General features: G+C 36.0%; 1 protein-coding gene across 5 annotated transcripts in view; it reads left to right on the top strand.

The window, feature by feature from the left end:
- Lrrk (Leucine-rich repeat kinase) overlaps positions 1–27,141 on the top strand; it is a 660,345-nt gene that overhangs the window by 266,298 nt on the left and 366,906 nt on the right. The window contains exon 1 of one of the 5 annotated variants that reach the window (XM_067121014.1): positions 15,427–15,501. The exons of the other annotated variants lie outside the window; for them this stretch is intronic. The gene's annotated coding sequence lies outside the window, so the exon portion shown is untranslated. Of the gene's footprint in view, positions 1–15,426; positions 15,502–27,141 lie in introns of those variants that run through there. 5 annotated transcript variants of the gene reach the window in all.

The raw sequence follows: 27,141 nt of genomic DNA, 5'->3' as shown, positions 1-27,141 counted from the left end.
CATTGGCCGGTCGGAGAGTCGAGCGCTGGAGACGTCACCTTTTCACCTACAGGTGTTTCATAATGAAAATAAACCAGTCACTGTCTTTATTGTCAGAAAAGCTTCGCGCTTAAAAGTCTTGCCAACCTACTCAGGAAACGAACGTTCAAAGCACATTGTTACAAAACGTACCTATTGTATCTTGGTTATCTAACATTTTGACTGTTTGTTATTGCTACAAGCCTTGTGAACACGCCTCGTTACTTACAAGCTAATTTTCTGATGTAGACAATCTTATAGTCTAAAGCCATCATTTTCATCAGTGTCACAAATTATATAGTTTCCATTCCCTACATTGTACCTTGCATTCTTGTGTATGTACACACACACATACACATATATATATGTGTGTGTGTATGTATGTTTGTGCAGTACGTGGGCCATGTGCTAACAACCAAAATAATTTCAAGTGTACATTGTAGAGAGAGTACCCCTCCTCTTATGCCATTCAAGTAGTAAGCCGCTGAAAATCCGCAGCTTTGCATATGTGTTGTGTTATATTAGCAGGATACCTGTGATATGGTTGAATAGAATTTTACGTAATATTAGGTGATCTTTTTGAGGCAATTCACTTCCTCTGAGGGACGAGATGGTTTCCAAGGCAACAAATCGTCAACTCTCCTCCGATTCCTTCTACGAAGTTGAATATCTCGAAAAGGTTATTCAGTCACTAAGTCAGCCAGTTTTCTTAGAATTTTGTTCTATTTATGGAATATCCTGCTAAACAGGCATCACAGCCACTCACACACTCGGTCACTCACAAATATAAAACATAATCACTACCTACTTCGTTGGCGAAGTTCAAACTATAAATAAAAACAATAAGTGGATCGGATCTAGTTCGTGTTAGCTTTTCATATGAATGAAGTTTTGTAAACACTGAACCGAACGGTCTTGATGGAAGTATGGAGGCTCAAAGTTCCAGGATGTGTGATGAACGGTTATGCTGCTAACTCAGACATGATCTGTTACCTGATCTCCACAGCTGACAGCAGTTGATGTGTGGTCTGCTATCCTCTGAATGCGATCATAACATGAAACTGTGTGTTGTAATTGCATTTGGTTTAAATATCTGAAATTCAGCTGTTTTCTTCTGTATATGTACATACATACATACATCCATCCATCCATACATACATACATACATACATATATACATATCTATATACAGTATATATTCAAATCTATACATTATTCTTGGTGTCATGTCTTGGACCCATCGTTTTATTGCCCAGGATCTTAGGTCGTTGATGTATAGTTTCTTCCTGCTTATTTCATATTTTATTAATAAAAGAAGCATCTTTTGTGGTGTAGGACTGACCAGATCGGCTCGCAAGCAAAAGGACCCGAGTTCGAATTTCGGGCATTGATTAATCAGTGTGGATACATCTATTAATACGCATAGCGGCTCTTTTGACTTAAGAAGTGCATTAGGTTCTGTACTGAGTAGTTAATCGACTGTAGTGGATTGCATGTAAGGGACGGGTACAGGGCCAGCAATCTCATCTCAGAATTCTAGACTAGAATCTGAAGCTTAACACTTTCTGGATCCATCTCTCCTCCAAGGAAAAGTGGGCTCCAGGTATATATATATATATATATATATATATATATATATATATATATATATATATATATATATATATATATATATATATATATATATATATACAGTATATATATGTATGTATGTATATAATATATATATGTATACATGTGTATATACGTATGGGTATCATGTTATGTGTAAATTATATATGTATATACAATTATATAATTATAATTATATATATAATTATACATATATGTTATATACATGTATATTAATATATATATATATATATATGTATATATGTATATATATATAATATATGTATGTATATATGTATACACACACTGTATATACAAATCTTGCTCCACCGGCGAGAGACCGAGGTCAATCTCAAGAGTGTTATAGGGGAATAACTACGTGAATTAGGTATCTGTTGTTTACTCGAGTCTCGTGGGTCGCAGCCTTGGTGAAGTTCTTGGGACTAACAATCTCATTCCGGACACGCTGAGAACAGTGGAGGGTAGATCATTTTCGTGAGAGTGAACGCGCCAGCCAGCCTCGATAATAATGATTCTATGGCCTTGCAAAATGAAAGCTTTGTTTTCTTCTCCGGAGCCTTCTCCCTTAATAGCGGAAATGTACAGTTTGAAAACACTGTGTTTCTCTGTATTTAGGATCTGTGGGTTGAGAAGATATTTATGCTCTGCATGACTTAGTCAATTGGCTCTGTGAAGAGATATGAGGTAATTGTGATAAAAGAGGTTCAGTTGCTAGCTTCCGGCTAAACCAGAATACTTTGATTAATTAATTAGCAAACTAGCCTCCCCCCCCTCGCGCGCACACACCCACACTGAATGCAACTATAGTTAGATAAAACCAGAAAATGTACCTATTTAGTTAGATACCACCAGAAGCGAAGAAGACATGGGAGCTCCAAGGTCACCTTAGCAAAACAGATTTCACGGAGGTCGATGGCAATTGGCATGATTTGAGAGTGATGAGAAAAGAAACAAATTGTTTAGCCTATGTTCAAAAACACCCACACCCACACCCACAAACAGTTTTTGGTCTCCCCCGGCCCTTGGCCCTTTTATTTTTATTGGGGAGGGATACTGGGGAGGGATACCCTTTTCGGCTTTATCTCTTGTTTTCTTTTTGCAAAAAGAATAGCATTAAATTTTATTTGTGTTTTCCTTCTTACATGTTCGTTTTATATCATTATTAGTATGCAGCGCAGCCTATTTGCTTCTTCGATACGCAGAAGAAAACTAGCAGGAGTGTGTCACACAAGACTGAAATAATGGAAAGATCAAGTGGTAACTCAGTACCATACATTTCTACTAAGGAATTTATGTTGTTGGTTGAATCCTAGGAAAACTCATATATATAAAAAGGTTTCCTTTTTAATGCTCATAGAAGAATTAAGGGCGCAAAATTGTTAGCAAGTATGATTGAAGCGTTGCCGAGGTAAAATTCTTTTCATATCTAAATTAAAATCTACAGTACAATTCTAAGATCAATACAGACTAATGCGGCTAAGTCATAGTACAGTTTTAATATAGATCCAAAGGTTCTGGCCTTTGAAAACACTGTTTTGGGAAGAATCTTCTGCATTTAATGGTATTAGCACATTGCAGATGGTTAAATATTTGGTAAGAGGCAGTGGAGCTCACCGGTTTGCCAAATTCATTGGATTATGAAGATGGCTGTGGCATGTTTTTTTGTGATATTCATTTAATACTGAATGCAACTATAGTTAGACAAAACCTGAAAATGTACCTATTTAGTTAGATACCACCAGAAGCGAAGATGACATGGCAGCTCCAAGGTCACCTTAGCAAAACAGTTTTCACGGAGGTCAATGGCAATTGGCATGATTTGTAAGTGATGACAAAAGAAACAAGTTGTTTAGCCTATGTTCAAAAATGTCTTGTAAATTCACTCTATACTAGACGACAACTTATGATTGTTGGGTACATTTTTGCTGACTTCAGTTTTGAAGAAATTATCTAAAGCTAATCCAATGACCTGTGAGAGATGTTCACATATATGTAATGATTTTCATTTTGTGTAGGAGTATTCGTTACTAAATAATCAGTGAAGCATCTAAAAAGGTCGAATTACTGTATTTTCCCTTGGACCATGCACCCTTTTTCGATAGAACTCCGTCTTAAAATGTGCTCTGAAAGTCGTCAGAAACTTAGGCGAACTTATGGATTTATCATTTTGTGTTCTTAGTGTAGGTACTTTTTAGATTTAGTCCATAAATTAGATTTCGAATCTTCTCCAATTACTGTGTTAGGAGGTAAAGTCTATTTATGTCAGACTTTTAAACGGACTAACGATTTTTAGCTCGGCTCCCAGTCTTTCGGTCCCCGCCAGCCCCATTCCTTCCAAAAGTGCGTTTGGCATTTGGCCAGGTATCCTCGGAAGTGCACCCAATATTGAGATTGTTTTCTTTTTTCCCCTTCGTAGAATTGTCCGCCGTCCTCTTTTCAACCTTCAAGTTTTTCTTTAATTTAGTTTAAACCAATGTTATGCTTTAGAAATCAGTTTATTTATAATTTGCTAATTATTTTACATCTTTCTTTTCTCGTCTTCCAAGTAATTAGCGAACATGAAAGGTGTTACCAGGTTGCAAAGAAAGGTAATATCTGGCCCGAGTGGGGTGAGTGACGTTGGGAAAACACGGGATGTTTAATTACCTGGGTTCCGTTACTCTCTTCGCCGTGGATCAATGATGCTCAGCTCTGTGCTGGTTGGTGGTCAGTGCCATTGTCTCGTGTTCTTCCTTAATTGATGGGGGAAGAAAGTTAGCTGGAAAGGAAGCAGTTCTCCTCCCTTTTTCATGGTCTTCCTTTTTTGCGGGGCAAGCGTATAAAAGGAATCCCGGGTATTGTTTCTTTTTTCTCTGTTACATCCGTGATTCTACCTTCTTTCGATGACCGGCACAATTGCCACACTTTTATGGTACCGAAAATAAAGTTTGATGTATAAAGAATGAGTAAATTAACTTATTTTGGGAAATGGGTGAGTTCTGTCTGGGAGGGCGAGTCATTTTCAGCCTCTGTTTTCGTGATGGTGATAGCTTTATGGTTTCATTGATGTCGTAGCTTTAATGAACGTTTCAGGTATGATTTTAGGACTGTGGATCTCATTTCTCTACGCTAGACATGTGGCCGAAGCTGTCATTTTAAGTGCAAGAAGTTTCTTGATGGCTGACTGATACTTAGAAATTATACGTACATATATACATACATACATACATACATACATACATACATACACAGACATATATATACATACATACGTACACATTATATAAATATATATATATATATATATATATATATATATATATATATATATATATATATATATATATATATATATATTACATATGTATAGATGTGTGTATATATATATATTATATATATATATATATACATATATATATATATATATATATATATATATATATATATATATATAAATTTCTGACTCACATCAGGATCGAACCCAGGTCTTTCAAATGAAAGACCAGAGCGCTGGGTTCGATCCTGATGTGAGTCAGAAATTTATTTCTGTTCCACGTGTGATTGTGTGTTGATTATTTCTATATATATATGTGTATATATACTGTATATATGTATGTATGTATATATGTATATGTATACAAACACACTCTTAGAAACCCGTTATAATACTTAGGGCTTGTAAGAATATCACGTATACAACATATACAAAGGCAGATACCTGAAGAGTAATAATTTTCAAGACCTATGTAGTGTGTACGCCACTCTTAGACGATTTTTGTTTTTAGTTTCGTCTCTCTTCAAAATCCCCGAAGAGAAAATTCGCTTCATTGTCCTTTTGAAGCTCATCTAGAGCTCGTAATGGAGGATGTCAAGCGACGGTCCTTTGTAATAGCATTTTGACAAGGATTGGTTGTTCTTGCCTTGTCAAATCCTATTGTCTGCTAGTTGCTATGTTTCAGGTGCCCCTTTTATTTCATTTGTATAACCTCGTCCATTGCCTTAACAGAGGCATCTCTCTCTCTCTCTCTCTCTCTCTCTCTCTCTCTCACACACACGCGCGCGCGGGCGCTCAAACAAACTCGCTATCGTCGATAAAAATATTGTTCAATACAACAATTTATTCCGTTTTAAGTAAATTTATATAGTTTGGCGCTAACGCAAAACACAGGAAATTGTTGCGTGATATTTATTTTAATTATTATGTCAGTTAAAATGTTGAAACAGGTGCTTTTGTTAAGGTTGGCACTTTTTTTTAATTTACTTCAGTGTTTTATTATTATAATTATAATTATTATTATTATTGTTATTATTATTATTATTATTATTATTATTATTATTATTATTATTATTATTATTATATATATATATATATATATATATATATATACTGTTTATATATATTCAAGCTTTTAATTTGCGTTAATATTGTTATTAATATTGAGCAGTGGTCGTTTTCTGTATGAAGTGTAATTGAATGTTTATTGTGCCTCATCCCTTTTCTGTTTATAGTCCTCAGCTGGTACTAATTGCTAAATGGCATGAAGCCCGTTTATCTCCTATTTCACAAATTTTATGTAAACTCTCTCTCTCTCTCTCTCTCTCTCTCTCTCTCTCTCTCTCTCTCTCATAAATATATATGTATATATGTGCACATATACTGTATATACATACATACATACGTACATACATACATACATATATATATATATATATATATATATATATATATATATATATATACACGAATATACAAACTGAGCACTTTCATACATAAGATCTTTTAGTTGGCCTGCAAATTTCTTGGTGTGTGCCCACGCTCGCTCGAGGAGAAATCTGCCCGTCTCATGAGATATAATCTTTTAGAAAAATGGAGAAAATATATCAACTTAGAATATATATATATATTTTTTTTTACCTTATACCAGATTTGACGTATCTTACAAGATTTCCTCGTAAAGCATATGGGCTTGGATATTTCATGTGTCGCTCCATCTTTTTAGCGCTTTGTCCGAATGGGTACGTTTCTTAGATATAGTACTTTTATTTGCTTCATATACATCCAAGTAATTTAAGAAAATCAGCAACTTTATTTTTTTTTTTTTTAAGGTGATCACAGATAGGTTACTTTCTTCTGTACCTGGGGATTACACCAGTTTTCCGGATATTTCCCCTTCTTGTGGGCTGCCAGTTCAAACAATTTTGTTTTCCAGTTCTGTTGTTATTCCGCTTTGAACTGGTGTTAGCCTTGGTTTTTGAATATTAAACTGAAGTCTTTAACATTATTATTATTATTATTATTATTATTATTATTATTATTATTATTATTATTATTATTATTATTATTATTATTATTATTCAGAAGATGACCCCTATTCATATGGGACAAGCCCACAGGGGCCAGTGACTTGAAATTCAAGCTTCCAAATAATATGGTGTTCATTAGGAAGAAGAGAAGGTAAAGGGAAATACAGAAAGAGATTTCACTCAGTAAAAAGAAACAAGAAATTGATAAATTAATACGTAGATAAAAATGTTCTTTATATGCCTTTCCTCCTGTTCTCTCTCTAATCTCCTCTTTTCATTATTCGTCACACTCCTCTCCTTTTCCCTCTCCTCATCTTCTTCTTTCTCATCTCTCCCTTCATAGAAAGCTTCCACATTATCAGCCCCTACCCATGTAAACACTTTCAGTAACAGTTTCTTAAATCCTCCAAATCCCATCCCATATTAAGAGTAAGAGAAAGGCTTTATGTGCAGTTTCTACTTTTGCCTCTTTTTTTTTTGCTAGATTCAACTCTGAATTTGAGGACGCTCATACCATTGTGTTTTAAATTCAGATATGTCCATTAAAATGATCCCCTTTTCTGTAAAAGATTTGATTTCTTTTGATTCGTAAAGAGTTTCTCTTACCTGTCAAAGTTTACCTTAAAAATATAACGTCGGGTCATAATTGCAGTTTGAGAAATGTTTTGAATTTCTACGTGATCTGTGTATTTTCACAAAGTGGTTTACGCTTTCTTGTCCCTTGCATATAATTTTCTTGTTCTGTTTCACACAGAGATTAGAGTGGGAGAAGCTCCTCTAGAATTCTGTATTTGAAATTAGAGGAAATTTCACCCTAGATTTACGTCGACGATCACTTCAATTCATTTTTGTCCAGTTTAAAAACTACGTGAACGTTGAATTTTTCGTTCAAACAAGGGATTCCTCGTGTTGACATATACAGAGAATAATATACTTGTTTTCTAGCCGACTGTCGTGCGTCTGGGCTAGGTTCGTGTCTAGGAGAAAGAGAATGAATAGAGAAAAAAAAAATTAGCAGCGAAAGCGATCAGGAGCTCTTCTAAATGTTGACTGTCTTACATCTCGATCAAAAAGAACGGGAAGATTTCGGCTAGGTTATCGTCACTTCACCGGCGTGAAACCAACCATCATCATCTCTCTCTCTCTCTCTCTCTCTCTCTCTCTCTCTCTCTCTCTCTCTGAAAGCAGCGCTATCGAGATCACACACCAGGCATGTAAAGACTCGATGCGTTACCTGCAAGCTCGGCAGCGGCAGAGGCAGCAGCTAGGTTCAGTGTACAGGAGCTCTCTGCTTTAAATCTCATGAGATGTCTGTACTGCTGTATCCCTTGTGTGAATGATATTCGTTGAAGGGGAAGACGGATGATGCGGTGTTGGTATAGGAAGAAGAGGGTGGGGGAGAGTTGGGGGGGGGATAGATCTATGAAACGAGTTCCATGGGGAGGAAATGATACTGAAATCGAGACGTACAGGTTTGATAAATTAAACAAAGGGGATTGGAGGAATTACGAGAATTAATTGAATTTGTATGTGTGTGTGTGTGAGAGAGAGAGAGAGAGAGAGAGAGAGAGAGAGAGAGAGAGAGAGGCATGAATTAAACCTACTGATAGAGAAATTTTGTTGATTAATGCAAATCCATATATTCCTGTTGCTACCAAAACACCAAATATGAGATGAAAAGACTGGACTAGATGAAGAAGAAAGTTTAGGCTTAAAAGAACTCCGAATTCATATGTATTTATACCAAGTGAATTAGACAACAGCTATTAAGTTATTAGAATAGGCAGGTGAGTATTTTGAGGAGCAATGAAAAATGATGAGGTGAGCGTTACAGTTACTTTTATCTTGCGTAGGGTCGTCCTTGAAAATACGTAGGCTTCGGCAAGATCGGCACTGGCCGTTCAGAATCATGATAATCCGCTTCAGCTAGATACGACGAAACCTTGCTCTGATTTGATTTACGAAAGCCTGCTGGCCCTGGTACCGTTTGGTTATTCAGTACCACGATGAAACCTTGAAATACTTTTACCTTTTAAGGGTTCGATCTCTTATTTCAGAGATCGTTTTGCTGACTGAATTAATATTTTTTAGTTACTCAGAAATTTGTGGAGGAGGGTGACTATTACCAGAAGTATCTGTATTCTTTGCTCTTAGACTTGAGGATAAATTATATCAGCTTGTAAGCTTGGGCTGTAGGACAGATGAGGTCACCTTGTATCGTACCCACTTTCAGGTCACCCTTAGGAAAGTCTACAACATGGCAGGCTCCCTTGCCTTGTGGACAAGTAGCTAGCCAGAGGGTCCTTCATTCGATTAAGGAGAAGGCGCTAGGCTTGGTGGGATTCCAAATCTTTAGCTACTCTGGTGTATCTTGCTCTGTATCTGCCAAAAGTCTTAACATGGTGGTAGTTGGCTTCGAAAGGACAATAACAAACATTCAAATCTGCTGAGGCGACCAAATTACTCTCTCACGCTATGCCCAGTTATGCTCAATGGAGCCAATTTGCTAATAATTCGCTCATGCCTGTTTATCTATGATTGGTCACGTTGTTCCTGGGTTAGGCTTCATTACTGTTTTATTCATATACGTGAACGTTTTAATGAAAACAGGGTTTGCTCTCATAAAAAAGAAAAAGAAGAAAAGATTGAATTTTAACGTTATCTTTGTTCAGATAAAGCCTTTAATAGAATTAATGTAACACATCCCATGAAGCAATGTTTACAGGATTACGACTAAATAATTTATTGATTCTTGATTTAAAATTATGGGTTGATTTTAAATTTTCTTCGTCGTTTGTGGACGCTGTCTTCCGCACTAGCGGATCGGGGTGGAGGGGGTACCTGGGCACATGCCCCCCCCCCCCCCATGAAAAATAATGACAAAATAATATTATTGCAGATTTTGATAATAACCCAAATGATAAATATAGAAATGGGAAAAAAATAAAAATCTGTTATGGAAATAATATATATATATATGTGTGTATGTATGTATGTATGTATGTATGTATGTATGTATGTATGTATATGTGTGTGTATAATGTGAAAATTGGTGCCCGCCCCCCCTTGAAATTTTTCTGGATCCGCTAGTGGTCTGCCGTTGCCTTAGATGTGGCTTTAACCTATTTTCACAAAGCTTAAGTTTCAACACAATTATTATTTTACCGTAATAACCGTATATAAGGGATTTTAAATTTCTATCAGTTTATGTGCGAAGTTAATAATGATTATGGATTTATGCATACAAATGCTTTTGTAATGTGTATGTTTTTAATCATATGTACTTAACATGCACAAAAAATGGGCCCATTTATGTAAACAAAGTTGAGCCAGAGACTGAGTCTAGTCCATCCCGGCAGAGTTCACCAATAACGTTTAATTTGCATGGAATTTGCATGAAATTCATGCCAATGAGGATATTGAAATTCGACGGCTCCGGTGGTTAATGGCATGCAGGTCGTGTTCTGTGTTTTTCTCTCGGTTTTGCCGATATTTGTTGGTGATTTGTTGAACGAAGCGAAGCGCTTTAGCGTTGTTCTCTCACAGCTTAGGGTTATTTATAGTCTCACATTTCTCGTTTCTCATTCTGTATTGTATTTTTAGTATGTCAGCTTTGGATGCAGAATTTTTTTTTTTTTTTTGTCAGTGGGTTCATATTCTTACAGAGAATATATTGATATATGTTTGTTCGGATGTCTGTGAAACTTGACTCTGAAATGTATCAGATTGTCTTTTTTTTCAGAATTTTTTTATCGTAAAATTCGTATTGTACTCTCTCTCTCTCTCTCTCTCTCTCTCTCTCTCTCTCTCTCTCTCTCTCTCTCCTTTGTATTCATTTGTCTGTTTGTTTGTTATTAGCAGACCATTCATTTTGTCTTAACACTTATTATTTTCTTTTACGCTCCTTGACCAGACTAGCTGTCAAACTCAGTCAGTGAGCATTCAAAGACCTAGGAAATACGGTTTAGCATTTTTATTGCTTTTATTTGATATTATTTTATTGTAACGAATCAGGTGTGAGACATTTAGCAGCGCAGTACGTCAGCTTTAACTTGCAGATATGACCATAATAGTTAGACACCTCAGCTGTCGCCAAGTGGGGATTTCGTTGGACATCTCTTGTTCGTACTGCCATTAGGAATAGGTAATAGGATTAATGCAATTAGCACTCCAAGAGGAATTTTCACAGCGTGAAGCTTCTGGCTTGAATATATGACTTACATAAATCATCTGTCCACATTTGTTGAAGAGAAGAACGTGAATACTCCGGCTGAATTTATGAAGGCCATTTATGCAAAAGGTCTATTCAAATTTATTCCCCTGGTTTATGAGATGTGTAACATTAATTCCGTTAAAGGCTTTATTTGAACTGTTATTTAGATTTATGAAAATTATTCACGGAAAACATCTGGCTGAAATTTTTTAAAGTCATCTTTGGAGGGCTAATTGAATGTTTGAAAGACTTTAAGGTGAGAATCTGCGTTATAAAAGCAATTTGTGAAAAAAATATAAAGAAATTGGCTCAATTAGTATAGGTTAATCATACTCAGGGAGGCTGACTGTGGAAAATTTCTCAGTAAATAGAAATGACAGTGACAAGAAATTCTTGATTGAACATATCAAGGAATTGCATGGATAAGTTATTTTTGATAACTTTTGAGTTTCATGGGAAGTTACAAGAGGCTGCTGTCTAATCATACAGCTGTTTACTTGAATTGTGGCTAACTATGCAGTTTCCACGAATTACCGAGATTGCTCCTAAAATCCCCTTGCGTAAAGTAAGAAAAGATTTTTGGACAACTAAGTATATTAAAGAGATCACTGCAAAGCCTGATTAATTCATGAAACCAATTTAATCGGAGGTAATGGTTAAAGTTATAAACGCAGATTATACAAAGTTTTTGTTCTGATTTATGAACAGTGATTATTGCAAGGCGCCTGGGAAATGTCTGCAAATAGTCTTCCGGGTGAGTTGGGAGAGCAAATTATGCAAAACTTACGGCCATGTTATTAGTGGTGCTTGAAAAGATTCCTGATAAATATGTGTAGGTCTTAAAATTAAGATATCACGTATCAGCGTAGGAAGCAAAACAAACATATTTTAAAAATTTAATTTTGGATTATGGACTGATAGCTATATATACTATATATATATATATATATATATATATATATATATATATATATATATATATATATATATATATATATATATATATATATATATATATATATATATATATAGAGAGAGAGAGAGAGAGAGAGAGAGAGAGAGAGAGAGAGAGAGAGAGAGAGAGAGAGAGATATATATATATATATATATATATATATATATATATATATATATATATATATATATATATATATATATATATATATATATATATATATATCACGTATCAGTGTAGGAAGCAAAACAAACATTTTTAAAAATTTAATCTTAGATTATGGACTGATAGCTGTATATACTATATATATATATATATATATATATATATATATATATATATATAGAGAGAGAGAGAGAGAGAGAGAGAGAGAGAGAGAGAGAGAGAGAGAGAGAGAGAGCGAGCACATGAAGGCGTCGGAATTTTTTGTGTTAACATATAATTTACTTAATTCAAGCTTAATGAATTCACGATTTTAAATGGATGCTTTTTTTCTACCTCTTATTGCTTAACAAACTTTTTTTTTTTTTTTGAGGTTGTTGGATGCGCTTGACATTCCTTCCTTTCTGTTATCTTGTTTATTTGGTAGGAGAATCTGTAGTGCTATTTCTCTTATTGCATAAATTCAGCTTTACATAGTATTATTCGTTATTTGCAAACAGTTTCATTTGCGATTAGGATAATGGTCTTAAAACTATTCATGTTGCGATTACATTATCAAATTAAATTTTTGGTCAAGTTTATTTCTATGATTTATGGTTGAAGTCAGATTGTTACTCTAAATTTCAGGTACATCATAGAAATATATTTCTGATCCACCAGAACGATCGCTTTGACCCTTGACATGGCTCAAAAGATGGAAAGTTTGTCATTTGCTTTGTTTCATTTTGTTTTTCTGCTTTTCTGAATGTACTATTCATTTGGTTATTTCTTAACTTAATTTTAGCACGAATATATTTGTAATCTCATCTCTGAAGAACTGGTTGAAAATTTTCACCACAAAAACCTTCTCGAATCATAAGGGGTTACACAGTGCTGTAAATTTAATAAGCTGGCAACGGTCCATAGAATTTAGATATAAGAATACCCCTGGAAAGTTGTCGCCAGTCGGGTTTTTTTACCCCTTGGTTGCAAAAGGTCATGAATTAGTGGCAAAAAAGTAAACCAATCGTTTGTTGTGACATGTGGTTAGTGTGGTGGCAGGGGCATGTCAAGTCTGTTGATCAGAACGAGTTTGAGACCATATTCAGCTGTCTTATTAAGGATGCACATCCTAAAGTGGCATTTCTTCTGCAGCCCAACAATTGTATATCAATGGATCTTGTTCTCATTGGGCTGGTAGTGTTATACACAATATGCACTTATCATGTACCAAACACAAATTATGGATAATTTGTCTTTGTCCTGCCTTTCCTGCTGTTTTCTTTTGTTTTCATCGAAATGGAGGCATCCAGCAGAAAAGTGGTACAGACCTCTGACATCGCTGCTCTGTAGAAAGAGTTCCTGTAACAGGGTTCTAAAACGCCTTTGGGCCAGGTGATCATCACACCTGTAGCCACTAAGAATCACAACACCTTCCAGGGCATTATCTCTTCTTCTGTAACCCTTACAACAGTGGATAACTTCTTTCAAAAGCTGTTGGTTACTGGATCGATACCTAGATGCATCATTCTGGTTGGCCGACTAAACAGTTTCATTTATGATTTCAAAGTACCTGTGTGGGTTGATAGTAGCAGCAGCGGAGGAAGGGACCACAGCAGGGGAAGCAGCAGTACTAGGGTAGTTGAGAAGCTGTTAGGAGGTGGACGCCTGTACTATCAGCCTGACCAGTTGTTGCTTTTCCCAGCGTAGGATGGGGTGGTATGCAAGTGTCAGAGTCATTGTCACCTTTCTCACTACTAGTATTACCTGGTTATCAACATTACCAGCATCTATGTCACTATCATAGAGTTCCAGTTCATTGTCATTTTCATTATCACTGCTTCAATATGAAAAGATGACCGTCATTTCAAGCTGATCTAGATCTTTTGGCTTGGAAGCCATAACGACCAAATTAATCTTTGCTCTAAGATTCACACCGAAAAATAAATTTCACTGCAGGTAAGAGAAAATAATTCATCACAAAGGGTGCCGTATTTTTACTAACACTACACACTAGCAGTGAACTCTGGTATGCTGTAGCCGACTTTATTTTTCAGTTATGATTAAATATCGGCATACCGTACACAACCCTTACATTCTTGAAAAATTCCAGGCACGGAGTGCTGTGACGTGACTTCGCTCTGACAGAACTTGGGCTAGATTGAAGGTATGAAGAGGTCCAAGCTGCCTGCCTTCACATGCCCACTACAAGATGCGCGTGACGTCTAAGGCGTGGGATGTGAAACCCATGTTCAGTGTTTAGGGGTTACAATTAATTGTCAGTAACTCGGAGAATTTCAAAGACAGATATTTTAAGTTGGGGTAGAATAGGATGATGATGATGGTGGAAGAGTCTCCAAGTACCCTAAACCTTTCACACACACACACACACATATACACACAAAGTTAATATACTTGAGCGAATCTGTATGCATCTGTATGAGGATATTTCACTTGAATCATTAGGACTGTTTTGACGGTAAAATATATCGGTATTCTCCAAGTTGGGTGATATTTTCTTAATAAATTTTTTTTCTAATTCTTATTATTTAAATTATTGTTATAATGCAGTATATTGCTTCTAGTATTGTAAAGCTTTGTTTTTTATATATATTTTTTGTATTTATATGGTCTGATTCCGCTTTTATTGACAACGTTTTCTAGCAAAACATCGAATTTTTATTACTTTGAGAGAGAGAGAGAGAGAGAGACAGACAGAGAGACAGAGACAGAGAAAGAGAGAGAGGGGGGGGGCGCGGTCTTGCTAATTAAATTTCAATTCATGCAACTTTTGTTTTTAATTAACTTTTGATATGATTGGGTAACGACCTGACTCAAAGTTTCTGAAATCGCCAATAGTTATGAATTTCCCAATATAATTAAGCCCTTTTGTCATCAAGATGAGAGCTTAAATGTTATTTTGTCATTTTGTTGTATCATATTTTGAGGACTTGTTATTCTACACTTTAAATTTCTGGATAGTCAATTATCGACAGTGTGTTTCCGTTCTTGCAATTGCTCCTTGACAACCCTTAACCCCAGAGCCACACCTCCAGTCAGGTAACCAAGCTCTGAGGCTCCTCACACGCATTTCATGCTCAACCAAACGTATATATGCACACATGACGGACATACGCACGCAACTCCCCTCCGGACTGGCGGCCAGGACGACGAGGCGAGCGTCAGTATGCCAGATGCGCGGTTAGTGAGCGGCCGGGTTTATCGCTCGGGCCACACTGCTTCTCCCGGCACGATTTCGGTGGGACAGCTTATATATATTTCTCCGGGCGAACTCCCTTGAGGGAGTAGCAGAGAGAGAGATGCGGACTGGAGATGATGTCGGAAGCCGTGTTGTGTGTTTGTTGTAATTACGTTTTGTGTCCTTAATGACATTTTTCTATTAACGTTAGATTGAATGATGGTTTATTAAGCATCGCATCTCTCTGTGTTTTCAGTTCCTTGTCTCTTTGAAGTGGAGATTGTGAAAAGTGTCCCTCGTCGAAGGAAGTTTGTCTGAACAGTTTTGTCTTAAATGTGTATATAAATCCGTTCGTGTTGCCATTTTGTGCCATTGATTTGTGGTTGTTCACATATATTTGCTCGCCATTGGGGTTCCTTTATATAAGTTCATTAACATCACGTATTTATGCACACCCAAACACATATAGATACATATTGGTATGTTCATTAATTTACATGAATTGTTACACTCAACACAATGCACACACATACGCACACACGTATATATATATATATATATATATATATATATATATATATATATATATATATATATATATATATATATATATATATATATATATATGTGTGTGTGTGTGTGTGTGTGTGTATATATATATAAAATTTGCGAACTTGGACGGCGTTGAGAATTTTTGTAGTGATGTGCACACATTACATACCGTGTATTATATATATATATATATATATATATATATATATATATATATATATATATATATATATATATATATATATATACATACATACATACATACACACTCATATACATTTACGGTATGTAATTCGCGTGTACATCAGTGCATAAACTCTCAAGGTCGTCCAAACTTTTGCAAGTTTCCCTTGCCTTTTTATACCATTCCAAAGAGTCTATTTGGAAAGGGCATCCAAAGACAGAAAAGAAAGCAGGGATAATCGAACTCGGAAAAGAGGAGGAAGACGAAATTTGGAGGAAATGTCAGGCATTGTATGCCATGACACTCCAGTTTCAACGTTTACATAGTGCCTCATCTGAAGAAGTTGGTAGACCGGCATCGTGTGGCACCCAGGACAAGGTTTCACCCGCACAGCTAAATTCATTGAATCTCTCTCTCTCTCTCTCTCTCTCTCTCTCTCTCTCTCTCTCTCTCTCTCTCTCTCTCTCTCTCTCTCTGCTTTGTATATTTTTGTAAATAAGAGACATTTTTCACGAGGTGCACCTTGCTTGATATTCAGCAAATTTTGTTAGGGACATCATGAGTACTGTTAAATAGCTTGTCAGATGTTTTCGGGTTATATTTTTGCGACTTTGATCATAATTACTGCTGCTGTTTTATGTTTGCAATCTGGTCCTAGTTTTGTTGCTAAGTTAGCCAGCGTAATACATATCTTCCGTTTGCTAATCAGGAAAAATGTTCACTTGGTATTTTTACAAACGGTATATGTTAATGTTTATTCCATTTTTTATCTTTGTAAATATTAGTTAACAGTAAAAAATATAACTGATTTGTCTTAGAAGCATTGTGTATTGCCTAAGGCTTACATTTTTACAGCCAGTAAAATTCCTTAAAGAAGATCCTACCAAAAGTCCTTTGAGCCTCCTCTTTGGATCATGAATCCTACAGCGTCCTTCACTTCTGGTTGGACTTTTCACCTGCTTCCGTTTCAGCTAGAACGTTGATTTTACCAGACTTCCTATAATGTAGTTTGCGTGTTCGAGTGGCTTTCATATTTTCCTCTTATTTTTTTTTCTTAGTTTTACCTCACGTATTGTCAGTGTTCACGTTTATGTTCTTTATTCCGTTCGTCTCTTACATCAAGAACGTTTTTTTTAGTATTTCTCTGTTATCAGATTTTTTCCTTAGCTGAGAACAGCATTTCTGTAAACGCGAGGATTTATTTTTTCTTATCGCATTTGCTGAACCAAGAGTAGTATAAAGTAGTTACACACATTATATATATATATATATATATATATATATATATATATATATATATATATATATATATATATATATATATATATTGTGTGCTCGTAAATTATAAAATTCTCGATACTGGCAAATGACATCCATAGCGTTGTTACAGGTACAACTGAATTTAATTAAAAGAAATATTCATCATTTGAACTTAAGCGGTGTTGAATTGGCAATTTGCAGAAACAGTTGTAATCCGACTGTTGGATTTCATATTAAAGTCACTCTGGAATGTTATTGCATCCAGAGAACTTTATTCACCAGACCAACCTCATAGGGATTCATTTATTAATACATTCATTCATTCACTCATTCATTCATTCCAATTATTCGCTGTTACAAGCTAATGCAGCACTTCTCCTGATTTTCCTTTGAGATGCTTTAAGACAGACTGGCCGGTTCAGATCCAATTAGGAAGACATTATTGATCTGATTATTATTCTCTCTCTCTCTCTCTCTCTCTCTCTCTCTCTCTCTCTCTCTCTCTCTCTCTCTCTCTCTCTCCTGTTTTACTGCAGTGTCAAATGCATATGATTTACGCGTCGATGCAGCCGTTAATTCCTTGCTCCCTTCTTGGTATGTGTGTGAGTTCGGTCATTCAAGAGAGGACAATTCCTTCGTTACTCGTTGGCTTGTTATCCACAGTAACATCATTTTTCGAGTTAAAGTTTTATCTCTTTTCAGTGAGAAAATCCATGAATTATATACTAGAGAAACCACTAATGGAGTTTTATTTTCTTTTACAAGATTCCAGTTTTACAGTAGTCAGTAGTTGCTGATGTTGAGTATCGCTTTGGCATGTCTATCAAAGTCGAGTGGACAGCTGTGTATGTCTTTTATGTTTATTTTGATCTCTTTCGTAATGGAAACAGAGGAGCATTCTTCTTTTCAAGTGATGATTGTTGCGTAGATAATTTATGCGCAATTGTCTTCCATCAAATTGTAATCGTATCCAGAGGCCTCCCTTGTCTGTTAGTTTAAGGGGGAAAGAGTGGGGTGGATTGGAACGCGAGAGAGGGTGATCATTACATTTCCCCTCAGTGCGAATCCTTAAGGGAATTGGAAGGGGAAAAATTAAGGGGAGATGGTAAAGATATGCCTAGAAATAGTGGGGAAGAATTTGAAGAGTAAACGTGAATGCTTCAGTAAAAAAAAACAGCCCGTGTAGGAATAGTCGCGTAGGCATTATCTCAGCTCACTGTGAGAGAGAGAGAGAGAGAGAGAGAGAGAGAGAGAGTAATCAAAATGAAATTGGGCGTAGACCGAAGGCGGTCAAGCGCCCCTCTGATAAAAGACAGACAGACAGACGGACAATGGTTGATGGTTGATAAGAGTGATCGCTAGGAAATGAAATAGGGTGGATGAAAAGAGGGATCTTGTGGGAGAACGTTAGTTTGGTAAGAAAAAAAAGTAATAGTTAGAAAATGGCAAAGGAATGATAGAGAAACAACGACAAAGGTTTATTGGGAAAGTAATCGAAAGGAGATGGCAGAAGGATGATAAAAAGACTGACCTTTCTAAGGTTGCAAAGAATTAAAAGGAAGAAAGTGATCCTGGAGAGATGGCTACGGCTGATCAAATGGCTTGTCTTTAGGAAATTGCAAAGATTTCATTTAGAAAATAAAAGTGATCATTAGGAGTTGGCCAAGGGACGATAAAACCGCAGAAGTTTGATTCCAAAAAAGTGATTGCAAGGAAATGACAGAGGTTTGGTAAAATGGTTATGAACTGCAAAGGTTCGATTGGACAAGAGATAATGAAAAGGCTTATCTTTAGGAGGTGACAAAGGTTTGATAGCAAAAAAAGTGATCGCTAGGAAATGGAAGAAGGTTAATAAAAGAAATTTCGCTGTGAAACCGATAAGGTCTGATGAAAGCACGATCGTTAGGAGATGGCAGACGAGCGACAGAAAGAATCGTCTTTGTGAAGAGGTGTTGATTAAAAAAAAAAAAAAAAAAGGATTGTCATTTGGAAACTGTGATCTCCATTAAAATAGACTGTCAGATGATAGTGACGAAAAAAAAATAGCACGATTGATAGCAAAAGAAGGCAAAATGTCCCACGGTACGATCAGATTGAATCAGAATACAAAGGATTTTGGAAAAGACGTCTTTTTTCGCTGACAGAGCCAAGTTTAGATGTTCGTTGTAACTAGCATCTTTATATGGACGACAACCAATTTTTTACACATACCGTAGCTGAAGTTCCAGAGCTGAAAACTTCAGGCTCGTTTGTTCTCTCTGAAAACTTCCAAGATTTTTTTTCGGGAGACGGCGAGTGGAAAATGCTGACGTAGAAATATTCTTTTAATCTGTTGAAATTGCAGAAGTTCAGCGGGTGTTTTGTTTACGAATGAGTTTTTGAACAGAGGAATAATAATAATAATAATAATAATAATAATAATAATAATAATAATAATAATAATAATAATAATAATATTTATTATTATTATTATTATTATTATTATTATTATTATTATTATTATTATTATTATTATTATTATTATTATTATATTATGATGACGATGATGATCAAGAAGATGAAGAATAAAATCTCCATTAACTTTGATTCCTAATATAATGAAATTATGTAGAGAGTTTTCGATATTGAGAAGTGAGCAGGTTGTCGAAAGCTAGAGTAGTAGGTTTATATCTAGACAAATATTTTATGGACTTTAGTATTCGTAATTGTTGTTATTCCTTTTTCTTCCACGTCGGTTTCGGTATATATAATACATTTTTTCTTCAGGTAACTGAGGTAGCACTTATATTCTGCTTCTTTTTCATGCAACACACCTAAACGCAATGACTCGATAATTCGTTTAATTTTCCTTCTCATTATCGTTTGTAACGAATGAGTTCTTTTAATAATTCAGCTTTTTATCAGGAATGCAAACGATAAAACTTGTTTATTCAAAATCTTTATTTTAGATGTGAAAAAAATAAGGTCTTTCCTGAGTGTTTCCAAGAAATTTATTTTATCGGCTGGTCCCCTAATGCAATAGCACAGGCATAGTAGTTCGGAAATGATTAGTAAATATTATGACCATTGTTATTAATAGAGAAATTTCCATTGTTATTATCTTGGATCTGTTGTGGTATTTTTTCATGTAAAACCGATTTCGTTCGTATGGACGCGCACGCAATAAATGATTGACGTTTTTTATTTTCGTTTTCAAGACTATATCGTTATGGATGGTTGTGAGGGAAACATGTGAAGTAACAGTGCAGTTTTCTGTAGTCCCCATTGTTCAAAAGTTAACGCCTCATACCTCGTTTCTGCATCACTTCTGGTTCCACACCGCGTGGTATCGTATCAATGTCTTGAAAAATTTAAGCGGTATTTAATGTAGCTCCTCTTAATTAATGAAGTTAACATGTTTTTGTATATAATATTTAAAAAAAATATTACATCCATATTAAAAAGCGCCTATGTTTTTTCCCTAGTCTTCCTTTCTTCCAAGCTTTTGGTTTGAAGTCAAGCTTCTGAGCCCTATACTGGTTTAGGGTTAAGGTGATTAATCACCACGTTGGGTGTTATTATTGTTGCGGAGAGGGGGCGGGGGGAGGGTTGGGAACCCTGCAGTGTACAGCTCTCTCTCTCTCTCTCTCTCTCTCTCTCTCTCTTTCTCTCTCTCTCTCTCTCTCTCTCTCTCTCTCCTCCGGCGCAGAATTCAATTACTTCAGGATTTACCTGGAGTTATTTTCATTAGTCAAACTTTGTTGTGAAGCTACCTCGTATCATCTGCTTGGGTTGTGTAGCTTTTGTTTAGGCTTTCTGTCGGGGAGAGTTGTTTTAGCCCCGAGGAATTTTTTCGGTGTTTGTTTTCTTGTGGGTGTTAGTATGGATTTCCTTCGTTTTTGGTACATTTCGTAAGATTTTATGAACGGGGTTGCGCAAATACACATGGTTTCTGTAAGCAAGAGTACGGCGTATTCGATGAAAATGTTTACTTTCGTGTGTGTAAAAACGATAGCCCAGGGAAGATAAACTCCACTTTTAGACTGTACTATCTCGACCCTCTCTTATATTACTAAAGATAAGGCCACGTAGCCTTCTCAGCCGTCTGTAATTTCAGCTTAATGACTAATAGGCGTCCCTCCTTTCCTTTCGCCCTGTTTGTTTTCTGTTGCGCGTTGGCTTTAAATGGCGAATTCAGTGAGCCTGACTCAGACGTTGTCTCCAAAAATAGGATTGTTGTTCGGCAACGTTTTGACATTGTTCCTCCCACTGTTAGGAGTGTAAATACCGGCACAACGTTATAGGAATGGTTTTAGATGTGTAAATGTTCCTGTATTTGTTTATTTATATGTCTATAAAGGTTTGTTTATGAATTTTGCTGAATTTGTAAATGGGTTTATAAAAAAAAACACAGATCTAGAGCTTCATTCTTTTTTGCAGCTTGGCTGCTTTCTTTAAGGACTGAAGCATTAGGTTATAGCGAAGAGGGAAGAAACTTGTGTATCAAAGTAAAGTATATGTAAAATGCGCAGGATCTTTCTTAAGGCTTTACATCAATAGATTTTCAGTCGTTTTTCGTTCTCTTTATATACATGTTCGAAAGATCCAGCCTTTTATATTAAACGCGAAGGAGACTAAGACCTCTTTTGACGCAGGGTTAACAGAGTTCACGGTGTGGTGTGTAGGATGAGTGGAAAGAAAGACCATACAGTGTATTTTGGGAGGGTTACAAAGGGGCCCTCTCTTGATAGATACCACAATGAAGGGTTCTGATCCATGTAAAACCCCCGTTAGAGAACGTGTATCCCGTCATCTGTTATAATATAGAGAGAGAGAGAGAGAGAAAGGAGGCGCTAGTGTAGGAGTGCTGTAAAGGTTGCTGGTTTCCTTTGCAACCGCCACCCACACCAATAATGCTTGATTGGTATTTTTGCTTCGTATCTGTCTCAAGCTTCCAAGTTTAGGTATTGCTTGCCAACAAATGGCGCACCTCCTCTCTCTCTCTCTCTCTCTCTCTCTCTCTCTCTCTCTCTCTCTCTCTCTCTCTCTCTCTCTCTCTCTATACTTGTTTACTACCTGGCCAAGATATATTTTCATAGTCACATCTGCAGGCCAATAATTTCTGTATTATCGTGTTCTCTCTCTCTCTCTCTCTCTCTCTCTCTCTCTCTCTCTCTCTCTCTCTCTCTCTCTCTCTCTCTATACTTGTTTACTACCTGGCCAAGATATATTTTCATAGTCACATCTGCAGGCCAATAATTTCTGTATTATCGTGTTCCCCGAAACCTTTGTCTGTAGGTTAAATAATTCCCGAAATCGGTACTTTATTATTATTTCTTTTCACTGTAGCTATATTATACCGAGGTGACATCTGTTCCTGTATTAAATAGCGCAAGTTAGATTAGCAGACGTTTAGCCTTGCACAAGGAGCAATCCTGTCAACATAATCGCAAGAACTTTCATTATTATTATTATTATTATTATTATTATTATTATTATTATTATTATTATTATTATTATTATTAGTTTGTAAAATACAGTTTTTAAATGAGTAATTCTCACATTTACGTGTGATTAAGTATTGTATAATTTTCCCCCCTTATGTTGCAAAGAAAATATAAGAAATAAAACAGTGAAAAACAACAGCCCTATTTTTCAGTGCATTTTTATCCTTATAACTTTTAACAACGCGCCTTGACTTTGTAAATATTGTTTCCCAACTGTAATTCTTAACAGCTAAGCAATGTATAAGAAAAGAACGCTTCTGTGTATATTTCGAGTACGTCTGGAAAGTATAGTGGCTCTGCTACGTCGTAAGGAAACCTCGGGCTTATGATTTTGAATATTTCATAAGAGTCTGGCCGGAGTTCATCCGGGGAACACGACGAAGACTTGCTCTTGTTTTGTTTGCAGAATTTTAGTAGATACTCCGAATTGCAACGTGACTTGTCTTAGGTCTCTCTCTCTCTCTCTCTCTCTCTCTCTCTCTCTCTCTCTCTCTCTCTCTCTCACACACACACACACACACACACACACACACACACCTGTATAGAAACACATCAACATAATTACCTCTAAATTTTGATGCTCGAAACTTCATTACCAAAAATCGTATTGTCTGTGCCTTACTAATATCTGAAGAAAAAATCTCATAGCAAAAATCATTAATATAATTATAATTGTTGTTATTGTCATGATTTCTTAATAGTTTATCATCACTTCTCGTTCTGAAAGTGATTTGACATTTGGCCTGTCATCAGTTTCTCGTTCGGAAAGTGACTTGACCTTTGAGACTCAAAAGGTGTACTCCTCTTTTTAAGAGAGAAAAACTTCCTTCCTTTAGCTGCACCGTTTTCTAAACAGCGGTTGTTTGCGAGGCGTGGGTTTTTCATGCCGCGGTGCAACATGGAATGAGATGTAAACCATGTCATAGGTGTCTGCAGAAGTCTCTCTCTCTCTCTCTCTCTCTCTCTCTCTCTCTCTCTCTCTCTCTCTCTCTCTCTCTCTCTCTCTCTCAGACGCTAATGGCAATTTGTGATGCGGGGTCCGAAAATCAGGTCATGCAATTAGATTAACAAAGGCTTGACATGATTGTTGAGGACAAGGTTTTAATGAAGTTAAGGGGAAGTCTTCTCTTTTGAAGCTTAGTACATTTTATGTTCGCTTGTTTTTACTTGAGAACAGATTACTGTGAAGTCAAGGCTAAAACTGTAAATCACACAGCAGTCTTACATTGTGGCACTAGTGTTTTATTCAAGAAATAATGACGGATTTTCCTTCGTGAAAATGCAAGAACAGAAGAGAAGGAGGCAAAGGTTAAAGATTAATTTTATCTCTCGAGAGTTGTCAATTCTTGGTGTTATTCAGATTGCCCGATTAATAAATTGCAATATGGAGAAGTGTCTCAATTTTACGCTGTTCCAGGCTTTATTCAGAAGCTGAAGATTCGTTTACCCATTGTTTGATAAAATTTACAATTCCACTCCGTTGAGAATAGAAAGTTGAATTTGTTTCTTAGTTTTCTTGTAATCTAATCCTCTTGTTTCTGTAAATGAAAAGGGGCGCACCGTTTATTTATTTATTTATTTAATTTTTTTTTTTAAAATGAAGAGCGTAGTGTACATCAGTCTTTGTACAGCAAATTGCAGAATAGTTCTAAATTTTGTAATGGTGTTTCGATCTGAGTGAATATTTGAAATGATTTTTTCCTTTTTATCGAATTGAATATTTTTGATAAGAAATTTGGTAAAACGTGCTAACTTTAAGTTTCAAGGGTCAAGTCACCTTCTGAACGAGAAACTAATGATAGGCCAAATGTCAAATCACTTTCAGAACGACAAAGTGATGTTAAACAATTAAAAAATCATGGCAATAACAACGATTATAGGTATATTAATGATTTTTGTTGTGAAATTCTTCTTCAGACATTACTAAGGCACAAACAACACGATTTTTAGTTATTAAGTTTCGAGCACCAGCTGGTTGTCTTATTTTGAAAAGCAAGAAGGTTAAGAATATCTGTATTCACTTATTGTCACTTGCAATTTATTATAATGAGTTTTTTGCATGCGTGTCAAGGTGATTGAAGATTATGCCTCATCATCCTGAAACCGTATTCACGATTGCCGTTTTTATTTTATTTTTAATACTATATTTTATTTCACTTTATTGTAATGCTAATAGCGAAATTCATGCAATATATTTTACTGACGTGATATCATAATCTAGTAGGAAGTTTTTAGTACAAATAAAAATATTACACTTTCAATTTTTATCGGTTGACACGTTTTTGAACCGTATACGCTTTTTGGTTGACTTTTGACCTGTGTTGCCTTTTAGTTTTTCGTATGTGATTCATACCTTTTGATGACTAGTATCCTCATTATAAAAATCATTTATAAGCTGCTTAAATCTCTCTAATCCCAGCGCGACTGTGCCAATCCTACTCGGGAAACAGCTGTGGGCTAAGCGTCTTTTCCTGTTTATTATGTTTTGTCTTATAACGTTCGTTTGGTTATTCACTCTAACGCTGTGGTAGGATTTTCATTCAGAAAGTAGAACGAACGACAGATGAACTGATAGGGGAAGAGAAGTGTTGGTTTTATAGAAACCGGTGAATTAGGCGTACATGGACCTAGATGAGATGTGGTGGGTTTTCCGCAGTGTTTCAGTATTGGTCTGAAAAGAGATGTGATTGCATTGTTAATGTGTATGTCACACGTAGTTTATTAATTACTGAGTGGTTTGCATGCTTTTTCAGGTGAGTGCAGATTATACCTCATCATTCAAAAATCGTGTTCAGGATTATTGTTCCTTTTGGAGTATTTTATTTGATTTTAGTCAGATTAATTCTAATAACTTTTAACTTGTTAAACACAAAACTAGAACTATATAGCTATAATTCGTATTGTATATTTTCGTGCAGAGAACTGATGTTCTTCTTTCGTTTCTTTTCTCCATCTTGACCCGTTGAAGTCAAGGAGATGTTGGCGAGTGTGTTTGAGGGAGATTTGACTCGAGCAGATCGCTGTTTCGAGTGTCTTGAATATGAGGAGTGAGTGTCCTTGAACTGAACAACGACCATTTAGCTGTTATTGCTGCTCTGTTTATCTTGATTTGGCAGTCGGTCGCTGTCACGTTATGTGCGATTTCGGGTTATAGTTTTCGTTTTCTCTCCTCGTCGTCTGTAGAATCTGTACGTGACTGTGAGTACCTCCATCACAGATTTCCGCATATTTGGATTTTATTTTCCATGCTGGAGTATCTGGTACTTTCCTGAGAGAGGAAACGACATTTAACGGGATAGTGAATGTGTGTGCGCGTTTATAATCCGTAGACGCCAGCTATTGTGATATAGGCACCACATTGCAAAATAGTGACCGCATGATTAGGTCAAACTGACAGCTGTGATGTGCACTTACGATGCAGATGCAACTGACACAGATTCCCTGCAAGGACGTGCCATGACCAAACTAGGCGTCGGTTGCATTTAAAAGACACATGGCAGAGATATCACATTTGGTTTCGTTGTATATTTTTAATTTTAGGTGACAATGTTTTCTCTTCGTTTTTATTAAGCATATTAATTCATTGCCGTCATCGCCATCATCCTCATCATGAAAATCAGACGTTATTAAATATTGTACAGTGTATCACGCATCTTCCTACACTGGCTTGAATTCAAGCGTCAGAGTGAAGGTCATGGCGTGGTATCTAGTGTCACGTCTTCCCATATCAGAAAGGGCATCCTGCTGCATCCTATGCTTTCTCTCTACTTTTTTGCTTTGTTTACATTTTGAGTAGCCTACATATGCACATTACTGCATTACCGTTGCTATGTTTGCACTAATCGTAAGCGTGTGAACTTTAATGACCAAATTGATAGGTTGTGATTTTTGCTTTTCATCACATTTTCAGAATGTCTGTCATTATACAGTGTTACCTACAATAATTATGTGTGATATTGATGTTTACAGTTTTATTTTTGTCTTGTGCTTTCTTTAAAGTCAAACTACACCTCTCCTAACCGTCTCATTTCTTCGTTGTTCTGTAGTTTCTTGCAAAGTTGTATTCGAGGGCATGTAAAGAGAGAGAGAGAGAGAGAGCATTACATCCAGCTGATTTCATTATGCGTTCTTGTCGTAAAGTGTGGGAAGTCGTTATTACGAAGCTCGTTTCATAACCGAATCCGCCAATGACTCACTGACTGGCTGTCTTCAGTGGTC

Source organism: Macrobrachium rosenbergii, chromosome 19, assembly GCF_040412425.1.
Source record: "Macrobrachium rosenbergii isolate ZJJX-2024 chromosome 19, ASM4041242v1, whole genome shotgun sequence".
NCBI lineage: Eukaryota > Metazoa > Arthropoda > Malacostraca > Decapoda > Palaemonidae > Macrobrachium > Macrobrachium rosenbergii.
This window is presented reverse-complemented; position numbering and strand designations above follow the sequence as displayed.